General features: G+C 52.5%; 1 pseudogene; it reads right to left on the bottom strand.

Moving 5' to 3' along the window:
• Positions 1-6,382: 6,382 nt before the first annotated feature.
• On the bottom strand, positions 6,383-9,139 carry LOC132495470 (CREB-regulated transcription coactivator 3-like; annotated as a pseudogene).
• Positions 9,140-9,589: the final 450 nt, after the last annotated feature.

The following is a 9,589-nucleotide window of genomic DNA, read 5'->3' as shown; positions in this document are numbered from 1 at the left end:
CAAGCCTATAGCTCATGGTCAAGTGGGGGTGAAGCCTGGGAAAGACACTCATCCTTCCCTGTGCAAATTGGCCCTCAGCCTCAGACCTCGTTAACGCATGGCTTTGCTCTTTCTGTGCATCACAGGCATGTTGTCCTTTTTCCTGCTCTCTACCCGGCTTCCGGCATGGCAGCGGCATGACCCTGAGTCCTCTCATCAGTTCCTGCTGCCCCTCCCCCGACCCCAGACCCCTAAGGGAACAGAGCCAGTGCTCACAGCACGAGGTGTCAACTCCTCCCTCCAGCTCAGCTCCTGGGATGCAATTAACCTGGGTCTGCTGAACTTGACTGCCGTGCAGGGGGCTTCCTGGAGAGAACCAGTCCCTCCTCCACCCTGGCTTCACACCCATCTCGGTTCACTTCCTCTTCCTGCCCAGGCCCCCTAAATGCGCCAAAACGCTTGAGCTGTCCACATTTTAGCCTCATGCAGGATGAACTCAGGTTCACATTCTGCATGTGTCAGTTTGCTTTCAAACTCCCTTAGTCAGCTCAGGTGGCTACAACAAATTACCCTAGTCTGGGTGGCTTAAATGAAAAACACTTATGTCTCACAGCTCTAGAGGCTGGAAGTCCAAGATGAAGACACTGGCAGATCCTGTGTCTGGTGAGAGGTGTCGTCCTGGGTTGCAGATGGTTGTCTTCTCCTTGTATCCTCACCCAGCAGAGAGAAAGCCAGTTCTCTCCTGTCTCTTCTCAGAAGGGCACTAATCACCTCCCCAAAGCCCCACTTCCTAAGACCATTACACTGGGCGTTAGATTTCAGCAGCACGTGGATTTGGTGGGGGAGGATACAAATATCCAGTCCTTAACATTCACCCTCTGAAAGTCAGAGTGGCGTTGGCCCCTCCCTGCCCCATGGTATCTCTCCTGTGCTCCTGGTCACTGCAGTGGCTCAAGCTGTCACTGGCCAAGCACTGGGTGCTGGGTGCTGACTACCAGCATGCCCACAGAGGACAGCCTCCTGTGTCTCATGCAGTCTTCACACCTGACCCCCACCTTGATAGGTTGCAACATACCACTGTATCAACATGCACCTGAAGGGCCGCTTCACACTGAGCGTGGTGACCGTCAGCTTGGCTGGGCTGACCTCTGCCCCCCAGAGCTCCCACCCCAGGGCTTCTGGTTAGAAGGGGCTACAGGAGATGCTCTGGCTGAGACTAGAGATTAGGAGGGCAGAATCCCAGCTGCTGAGCCCTTTCTGTCGTTCACACTCAGAAGACTGGGGCAGGCACTCTGGCAGGTCACCCGTGTCGTCCCCTATTCTCTGACTCATATGGTGGGCATCAGTGGCCAGGCCTGGACAGCTCCACCTCCCTGGATCTGCCTCCCATCCAGGTGTGCCTGAGGCCACCAGCTTCTCTGGCAGGACGCTGGCATCACCAAGCTTGAGACAGTGGAATCCACGCAGGCTCCAGACTGTCCACGTGAGCTCCCCCACCTCACATCCTTCTCCCCTTGCCCAAGCCCATGCTGAGCACGTTGCTTCCAGCATCAGAGCCTTGGGAGGGCCTCCCAGGTGGTCCCCAGCCAGCTCCCACAGCCACTGATGCTCTGACAAACAGCAGTTTTGATGGACACGCAACTGCTCTGATTGAGTCCCACTGACAGACACACAAAACAAACCTCTCTGGCCACAAGTGTTCACATGCTGTGGGCAGGACAAGGGGGCTGTTTGGGTGTCCCGATGGCCAGTGGCCTCCTGAGCCCATCTTCTCGGGAAACCAGAGCTCAACTCTGTTTCCTAGCTCTCATCCCTCAGACGTTCCATACCTGCCCCCAAGCCCCATCCCCACATCAGAACTTCACACATCTGTGCTGACCCGCTGTGCCCGTCTGGAACCTCTGGGGCCGGGGGTGGGCAAAGACCACTGGTGTATAGGGATTAGAATGTACCAGGAGCAGCCACAGAGTCTTCACCAGCATCGGCACCTAATCCCTGCTGTGATGGCCCAATGAGATGCTTGCTCTTTTTACCCCCGTTTCACAGGTGAGGAAACTGAGGCTGATAGAAGTTAAATGGCTTGATCCCTGTCACACGATAGGGAAGCAGCAGATCCTGGGTTCTAGCCCAGGACTGTCTGCCCTCCTGAACAACTTCACTAGACACCCTTCTGGAGCTACACCCGGGCCTTTGACTGGTCTCCCCACTGTTTCCAGCCTCATATTTCTAGGCCCATACATGGATCCTTTGTGAGGATCTCGTTAGCATCCCCTCACACTCGATGGGAATGTCTGCAATCTGGATGTAGCTTCCTTTCCCAGTTGAGCAGCTGTTACCTGGGAGAGCATCACGCAGACCAGGCTTGGACTCATGTGGAGCCCCCAAAGGGACAGAGAAGTGGTCAGGGAAGGCCTTCAACCTGAGACCAGAGGGTGGGGTGCCAGCAGGAAGAAGGAGCCAGAGCAGAGCCCTCCAGGCCAGGGGCGCAGCAGAGCAGGAGCCCCGAGACAGGAGGGACCTTCGTCTATGGGAGAAACAGGTACAGCAGGTGCATCCTGGGTGAGAAGAGGGAGGAGGGAGGACCGGGGAGCCAGAGCCCAAGTCTTGCAAAGCTATGGGGTTCATGGGGGAACACTGGATTGTTTGGGTGAGATGACGAGGTACTGGAGCATTTTAACAGGGGAACGATATGCCCTGACTTATGCCTTAGATGGTTGGTGGTAAAGAATGGAAACAGGGCTAAGCGTGGTGGGGCTCCCTGAGGCCCAGGAAAGATGGACCACCACCCTTTTCTCCCAGACATGCAATGAAAATGTTCTGAGCACACGGCCTGTGTCCCAGGACATCCCTCCTCATGCAAGCCAGCTCACCTCCTCTCAGGTTGTCTAGTGAGCAAGTCCCTCAGGAGCCAAGCCATGGATGGGTGGTTTTGTTAGGGAACCGTTGAGTGAAACCACCCGCCCTGGCCAGGCACAATGATAACCACTTGCCTGAGTTGTCACATAACAGGAGGTCCCGATAAGAAACATGGTGCCGCCACAGAAACCTAACCAGGAAAATTCGGGAGGGGCCCAAAGAGGGAGGAGACACCAGCCCATAATATGTCCCACCAACCTCCCAGAAACCCTCACGCTGGAATCCACCTTGGCTGAGCAATGTGCATGCCACCAGGAAGGGCCCTGAGTCAGACTATGGGCCAAGCAGGATGACTGTCCGGAGACAACCCAGAAACTAACCCCATCACCGTAAAGCCCAAGCCTGCGAGCCACATGGCAAAGCAGTTTTCCTGGGTTTCCCTCACCCTCCTGCTCTCCACCTGGGCACCCCTTTCCCAATAAATTCTCTTGCTTTGTCCGCACGTGTGTCTCCTCAGACAATTCATTTCTCAGTGTTAGACAAGGGCCCACTCTTGGGCCCTGAAAGGGGTCCCTTCCTGAAACAATTTCAGTTGCTGTAAATTAAAGATCTTCATGTACTACATTCCTTGTGACTTAGGTTCTGTGGCTCCAGAATGCCCCAGAGAATTAGACGTATGAGGGTATTTACAAAACATACTTCCTAAAGATTCCTCCGGTTTCTGAGGGAGGATTGAATACCTTCATCTAACTTGGCTCCTCCTGAAGAATTTTTTTTAATCATAAACCTGTGGGATTGGGATGAATAGAAGAGAAAAGGAAATCTATGTTCTTTTCTATGTTCTTCCTTACCTGTGTAGCAGTTACACTTGGGGAGATGGACAGCAGAAATAAGAGGGGACTGGGACTTCCCTGGTGGCCCAGTCATTAAGAATCTACCTGCTGATGCAGGGGACATGGGTTCGAGCCCTGGTCCGGGAAGATCCCACATGCCACAGAGCAACTAAGCCCGTGCACCACAACTACTGTCTGAAAGGCCAGATCAGATCTGGGGGTCTCTGACACAGGAAAGGCAGCCAGGATCTGGCTTCTTTGGGCACACTGGGATGCTGTGTACGATGAAAGGCCCCTTTACTTTAACAAAAAGCCACTGCCCTCTGAGATCAGGAAGTTTAACTGGGACTATGGCTTCGAAGGGGAGGCCAACTGCTTCTCCCTGAGCCAGAGCTCAGGCAGGGAGGACTCTGGTTTGACTTCCTAATTCAGTAGCGGGGGTTCAGGGTGAACGTGAGGCAGGAAGACTTGGGCTCCACAGTGAAGGCGGAGCATTGCACGATCAAGGTTACTGGAAAGACTGGACCCCCTGAAGGGACCCCCCTGAAGACAGAAGGAAATGGGACAAGGTCTGGAGAGGTTAACAGCTCAGGACCCTGTGACAGACCCCTCCGGCCACTAGGCACACGTGTCAGATTCAGACCCACAAGGTACAGCCTTGCTTCTTTGGGTGGGAGCAGTCTGGACCCTTCAGCAACACCCCTGGGGTCTCCTGGAAGGACACCGGCTGTCTGGGCAAAGGTCCGGCATCTTCATCCCTCCTTCAGTGTGTCTGTCCTCCCTGTGCTGTCCACCCATGCCCGCATTCGGCCCCGTTGCCCGCCTTCCTCCCCAGACGGCTTCCAAACCCACCCATCAGGTTTCTGGTCAGGGGCTGGCCTGGACTAAGTCAGAGGGGGCAGGTGGTGGTGGAAATATAGTAATACTGTTTTGTGCTAAGGTACTGATGACTAATGATGGTTTCATAAATTAGGCCTTCATTTTACTATAGACTATTTCTTCAACCTCAGAGAATGAATCTCTTCCTAATGCAATCGAGAGCAAAACCTGGGTCTGAGAGGGAAGATCTTTTGAGGTGGCCAGGACCCCTGAGGTCCCGGCAGGTGGGAGGCCTCAGTTTGCTGAGCCCTTCTGGATGCACTCAGAAGACAGTTTCCAGCTACCTGCATACTTTGGCAGAGAACAGGGCGTGCAGTCTAACGGTGGATTTGGTCACCTAGCGTTAAAAACATATTAAAGTGCGTGCTTTACTTAAGGCGCAAGTGTTAGAAAAGCTGAAGCTCTGAGAAGATTTGGTAAGGAATAGGAACAGTGAAAGATTAGACTGCCTCACAGCAAAGCAGATTCATTCATTCATGCATTCATTCACTCATTCACGTGTGCATTCGACGCATGTTTCTGCATCACCTGCCCAGCGCCAGGCACTTGTTAGGTGCTAGGGGTTCGATGATGACTAAAGCACAGTCCCTGCCCTCAAGGAGCTTACAGTCTAGTGGGGTTACATGAACCACCCTCATTCCACAGAGCAACAGCTTCCCTTTGCTGCTGCGCAGCTGCTGGGTGGGCCCGATCCAGACCTCCAGCCACTCCCTCCAGCTGGTCTGTAGAGAGGGAGGCCTGTATGGTCTGGAACTTGTCTGGAGGACTTCGTGTGTCTCTGAGATACTGCAGCCCCCTTTCTCTCTTCCCCAGCCTCCAAGAAGAAACACTGTTCTCTTCAGGCTCATCTATTACCAGGGGATTTTTTTTTTCAGTGACTGAATAAAATAGTTTTCCTTTTCCTCTTATCCATAGGAAAAGGGGTTCTGAAGCAGCAGAAAAGAGATTACAAACTGGGGGGGGGGGACAAATTAGAATTCAGTTTACTTAACTCAAATCTGTTCTTGGACTTGTGGTAAACAGCCTTCTTCATGCTAGAATTGAGGCCTCTGAGAGAGCCCTGGCCCTCCGCTCTGCCCTGGAACATCCTGCCGCCGCTGAGGCACGATGACCAGATCAGAGAAGGCATCGTGGGGCTGTGGTACCGATACTGGATGCTGAGCCAACTTCCGAAGGCCTGTGGCCCCTAACCGGCCCCCATTCCGGGTCCTTTCTTCAGTGTTGATTGAGATCAGTGGTTCTGAGCACTACACTAGGCTACTGAGGCCTCTCGTTATATTTTTACACACGGGCCGATCAGATGGCCAGTAAAAGATGTAACGGTTGCGGTGACGACCAATTCAGCGGAAACCCCAGAGCAGCCTGTCCGCCGCAACAGGACCTGTGCTGCAGGCCTGAGGGGTGGCGCCCAGCTCTGTGGTCTAGAATGAGCCACGGCGTCTGAGATGGGACCTCGTCTGAGAGCTGGGAGCCAAGGAATTGGTTCCTTCCGTGTCAGAAGCCCGGGATCACTAATGCCCAGGGGGGTAGCTGGCTCCTTTCTATTCCATTCTGTTTTAGCTGTTTCAGAAATAAGTCCTCCTGGGACTTCCCTGGTGGCACAGTCGTTGAGAGTCTGTCTGCCGATGCAGGGGACACAGGTTCGTGCCCCGGTCTGGGAAGATCCCACGTGCCACAGAGCGGCTGGGCCCGTGAGCCATGGCCGCTGAGCCTGCGCGTCCGGAGCCTGTGCTCCTCAACGGGAGAGGCCACAACAGTGAGAGGCCCGCGTACCACAAAAAAAAAAAAAGAAAGAAAGAAAGAATTAAGTCCTCCTGTCCCGTTCCCTTCTGCAGTCAGTCAGCTCGAAACATCTCTTCAATAGAGGTCGAGCAGGCCCAGGCTGGAATCACTTAACATGCTGAGCCCAGCCAGGCTCAGGGGTTCGATCTGGAGCTCTTCTTCCAATGGAAACAGAGCGTCCGCGTTTAGGCTGACCTCAGGCATGCCTGCCAGAGCACTGCTGAGGTCTTTGAACAGGCTGGTGCTCGAGTCTTCTGGAAAGAGCAGCGGGAGGGGACAACAATGCGGATTAGAAGGCGAGAGGGCCCAGGTCACTAAGAGGACACAACTGATTACAACCCCCAAAACGCCGTTCCTGTCATCTTCCCAACCAGGACAGCCATCGCCTGTGTCCCAACCACTCCTGGGCCTACGGTTTTGCTCTGGAATCTATGTTCTTTTCAGTCAGTCCCACAACTCCCAGTTTTGCAGGTTTTCTCCCTTGGAACAGTTGTCAATCACAGGAAATTAAGTAGTTTGGAAAAGGCTTGGGTCACCAGGCCCCTTCCCCCACCGCCTCACAGGCTCTGGGGCTGGACACCTGCATCTCAGAAAGGTCCAGCTGAGCTGCAGGACTTTCGTTTTCTGCTTTATATAATGTTATGTTGTTTAAACTATCTTACAGTGGTATCTGTAGAAACACAGTGAAATAAAAGAAGCAGTGCTCCCCTGTCAGGATGGTGTTTGGGAAATTCCTGCAGCTGGAATACAGGTTTGGTCTCAAAGGAAAGGAGTCCTGTGGTTCTCAGGGGCCTTGTTGCACCAGGGGCACCTGGAAGCATCAAAGGTCACGTTGTAAGGGACGGTCTCTGTTTCCAAGGACAAAACAGTGCGGTGTACTCCCGGAGCAAAACCAGACGTGAACGCTCTCTTACAGTCCCTTCTCTCTAAGATCCCAGAGTGTCCAGCCGCTGTGACAGCCTACACAGAACATTCTGCTCAGGCAGGGGGATGCTGCGGTAGAGGAGGGGTCCCTGAGGGCCACACTTGTCCCTGTTTGCACACTGCCTGGCCCTCTATGCCATCCCAGGAGACACCACGGGCCATGGTTTGTGCGGGCCCTCTGGTCTCAGCCACCTCCCCTCCTCAGCACACAAAGGCATCTGGAAACTACCACCTGTGGAGCCCTTCAAAGGCCCTGTCTGTAACCAAGGAAGTGATGGGCACTTTTCCTCTTTGGTTTCTAGAAAAACGAGAAAGCAGAAATATCTCCTTCTCTCGCTCAGAGGGAGGAACCACAGGCAAGCCCCTCTCTGCGAGAAAGCCTCTATGAGGATGGGTTAGAACTGGGGCCTACTTTATTTATCTTTTTTTATTTTTATTTTTTTGTTAATGAAAATTTATCAACTATATAACCTTTGAGTACCAGAGAAACTTCCATATGTACAGATCACCATGAAGTTCCCAGTTTCTGGGGCCTACTTTAGGTGCCGTTCCTGAAATTAATTTTTAAACCATTTAAAAAAAATCTTTCAAAAGTAGGAGTTTCCATCATTTGTTCAGAAACACACTGACTCACCTAGACTCAAATGGCTTCTTTAAAAATTGGGAAGGCAAGGGTGATTCGTTCTTACCACGAGGCTTCCCCGTGGCCTGTTCAGGAAACATCTGTCTTTATTTATTTTACTGTTATTATTATTAAGTTCTGGAAAGTGCTCTCCCTTCTCTCCATAATATATCCTGGAGCCCAAACCATAATCATTGAATACTATAAAATCTAGGGATATTTGGGCTTCCCTGGTGGCGCAGTGGTTGGGAGTCCGCCTGCCAATGCAGGGGACGCGGGTTCGTGCCCCGGTCCGGGAGGATCCCACATGCCGTGGAGCGGCTGGGCCCGTGAGCCATGGCTGCTGAGCCTGTGCGTCCAGAGCCTGTGCTCCGCAACAGGAGAGGCCACAGCAGTGAGAGGCCCGCGTACCGCCAAAAAAAAAAAAAAAAAAATCTAAGTATATTAAAAAATGGTCTGTGTTAGGGAGAAACTAAAAAGCAAAAGAAAAAGGCTGAATGAAAGTACCTTCGGGACTGACCCCTGCCCCAGCCAGGACGAGCTCCCAGGAGGCCACACACTGTGCAGGGCACAGCAACTCAGGCCGAGGCAAAGCCCCTCCCTGGGTCTGAGTCTCCTCACCATGATAGATAGATCTGTGAATTGCTACGGTTCCGTCCAGCATCAATGGCTCTACAATTCTATGGCTAGAGTATCATCACAAGTCTTCTACCACTTGTTCAAATAGGTCCTCTGCTGAGGCCTGACAATTAACTAAGGCAGCCAGCACCAGCCTCTAGGGCCTGGGGTGGTGCCAGGCTCTCCTAGCCGCTGAGGACACCTGAGATCAGAGAAGTGCAGTACCGAGTCTGTTTGGTGTGGGTTCCACGCACGGAAGAGGCCTGACTGTGGCAGTTCCTGCTCCGAGGAAGAGTCAGGCCCTGGCGACCACCCACCTGCTGAGTAAAGGCTGGGCCTGGCCTCATGGACTGCTGGTCAAAGCTCACATCTGGGAAGAAGCTGGTCAAAGATGAGCCCTTCAGGAAAGAAGGAGGGGACCATTTAGCTTGGAACTCGGGGCGACGTAAGCGTTCCCTCCTCCTGGTGTTCCCGGTGGGACTCACCTGGGCCGTGAAGAGCTGGAAGTCTGACTGGGGCAGCGATGGGGCTGCCTGGGGCTGCTGAGCAGTGGGCTCCTGGGCGTGGAGTAAGGGGGTCGGGGGGACACTTGGGCTTGAGCTTCTGTGGGCAGGAAGGAGAACCAGCTTCGATCTGAGGACACCATCTGAAAAACAAAACCACCAACTACTTAGCTTCTGAGTTTCTAGTAGTAAGTCCTTTATGATTAGGAAATACCAAAGTGAGGAAAAACCGTGAGATTTTCCTCACCCTGATAGTCTATACTATGCTCTGAGAAGCCCAGTTCTGTATCCTTCAAAGTGTATCTCAAATCTCACTTCCCCACAAAACATTTTCCATTCAACGACAATTTCTATTGTCTTAAAAAACAAACAAAACAAAACCCAGCCGAGTTAACCAGTTTCATCTCAGTTTTCTCAGTGAAAATCACGTTGGTTTTTTCACAGCCAAAACTTCTGGTTAAAAATGGGAGACTGAAAAAAGCATTGAGCTCTGTTGTCTCCCAAAACTCTCCTAAAACCCCTAAAACAACATTAAACAACAATACATTTTAGACAAAGAAACAATAAATTTGTGAGCAATTGACAGGACAAAG

This window comes from Mesoplodon densirostris, chromosome 8 (genome assembly GCF_025265405.1).
Source record: "Mesoplodon densirostris isolate mMesDen1 chromosome 8, mMesDen1 primary haplotype, whole genome shotgun sequence".
In the NCBI taxonomy this organism is placed as follows: Eukaryota; Metazoa; Chordata; class Mammalia; order Artiodactyla; family Ziphiidae; genus Mesoplodon; species Mesoplodon densirostris.
This window is presented reverse-complemented; position numbering and strand designations above follow the sequence as displayed.